Below are 2,403 nucleotides of genomic sequence, written 5' to 3' on the forward strand. Positions count from 1 at the left end.
AGAAACTAAACTCATGTTCAAATATTGTTAGGAGACAACATTTATTCATTTACTTCAAGTGTTCATCTTAGCCTTTATGCACAAAATAAGTTTTCTCATTGAAAAGAAAACTGAAGGGGTGCGATGCTTGAATGCACTTGGGAAGAAAATAATAAGAATCTTACCCATCCAAGGAAAACTTACTACAAAAGATATACTCGAACATATTAAAGTAGTACTAATTCATCTCAAATCTCTTTTATCATATGATAAAATAATTCTCTTTTCTTCTTTTCTTTCCCCAATAAAAGAACACAGAAAATAGAGGTAATTTCCTTACCACAGAAAATACCAACATTAAATTTCTTATGCTTGTTATCTCCTGTATTCAGATTAGGAAACCAGAAATAATAAAAGATGAAAAGAAAAACACAAAGAACTATCTGAGTCCACAGAACCCATTGTGTGTCCTTAAAAAAATTAATCCCCTCAAGTACCCGAGGTTGCAGATTAATTCCTCCCAAGATAAAACGGATTAACCATTAAAGAAGTAGCGGTACCTCAAACTTCGATAATTTCAACGAACTCAAAATGACAGCAACGTATCACACACACAGACATGATCGATCGATTTTGTTTTGTAAGAAATGTATGCAAAAGAAGGGAAGAATTCATTACAGAAAAATGAGAGAAAACCTCTCTATTTATAGCCAACAAAGGGTAAAGGTCAAAATCCTTTGGAAAGAAGACAACATTTCAGAAAGGTCACAACACTTTGAAAAGGCCATAACCTTTCAAACAGTCACAACCCTTTAGAAAGGACACAACCTTTCATAAAGGTCACAACTCTTCAGGAGAGTCACAACCCTTCATTTCCTGTTCACACCTTTAAAACCCAACACCAGGTTCATATAAGCAGACCAACAGTTCATTCTCCAACCAATATGGGATCTATCCCACTCTAACTAAATCACATAAGTATCGTGAAACTCCAAGTAGATTAGCGATCGAGACAATAATAGTTCCAAGTATATAGAAAATTCACCTTGTCCAACTATCTCCTATTTCATGTTTTGCTTCTTCTCTTGATCGTCCAATTTCTATATTTAGTGAGAGATTGCAACATCGTTACTTCAAGATATCATCCAGCATTATTTAAAAAAATGTGTTGATGTTAATAAGATTGAGGATGGCAATGTTTCTTTGCCGCATATATCAGAGTCAAAGAAACATTTCTCGACTCAATCTTATTAGCATCTTCACCTAATTCTTCATATTACCGAAGACCATTGTAACATCTCGCAACTAGAAAGAACTAGAAAGAAGTTTAAAATATGGAAATAGTTGTTTTTGGAAAGTATAAGGAAATCTGGAAAATTGTAAGTAAGTTAAAGTTGAGTTTTTGGTCATTTTCAGATGGCCATAACTATTAACTCAGGATGAGTTAGGTGTATTTCCAGATATGGTTGAGAAGCTCTTGGAATGATCTTTCCAACTCCGCCAAGTTTGCGCTATTCCGAGTTTGTATGAGCAAGTTATGCCCTTTGGAAGTTGAGATGTTGGATTAAGAAAATGTCTAATCCGGAAATATAAGGGGTATTTTAGTCTTTTCACTGCCCTATTATTTTAATCCGATTTTAGGAGTTTAATATGGGTCAATTCAGGACTTAGTCAGTTTTAGAACTTGGGATTTCATGCTAGGGCTAAGGAGAAAGGAGAAGAGAAAAGAAGAAGGAGAAAAGGGCAAATTCATCAAGATCGATCAAGGAACTTGGTGTTTCGCCAAGGATTTACTTCTATCAGGTATGTGAGGCTCATAACGTTGGGATCGTTCTCCCACGTGTCAAGCATATTTATTTCAGTTTGGATTCGTCCTAAAAGCATTTGAATATTGATGATCTTGATACCTATTCTTGAGTTCATATATTGTTCTTGAATTTGACTGAATTGGAAAGTTTCTGAGTTCGTTACGTCGCATTATAGGGTCATTTCGAGTTAGGTTTTTAGGTACATTGCTGGGTATTTGTATCTAAAAGTGATTTAAGAAAAAAAAATCGAGTTTGGGTGGATTGGGGAAGAAAACCGAAGAAGAAATTTCGACGGGCGAAATCTAAACATGGGAGCGCGTCGCGCAACCTGTTCCCAGAATTGAAATTTCAGCTTCGCGTCGCGGAGCTGACACGAGGTGTTCTGCTTCAAAAGATGTTTTTGGAACCAAAAAATTAAATTATGCCTCCGCGTCACGGACCCACCTTCAAATATTGATTTTCAGTTTTTTTTTTTTTTTTACTATCTAGAATCATTCCTAAACATCACGAGATCTTTCCAGTCAAAAATCTTACTCCTTGAATCCATAATTCAATTCAAGGATCAGTTAAGAGTCAAGTCAAGAGCAATTAAGGTCAAAGTCAAGAGTCAAGTTAA

Source organism: Solanum tuberosum, unplaced genomic scaffold, assembly GCF_000226075.1.
Source record: "Solanum tuberosum cultivar DM 1-3 516 R44 unplaced genomic scaffold, SolTub_3.0 scf00703, whole genome shotgun sequence".
Lineage (NCBI taxonomy): Eukaryota > Viridiplantae > Streptophyta > Magnoliopsida > Solanales > Solanaceae > Solanum > Solanum tuberosum.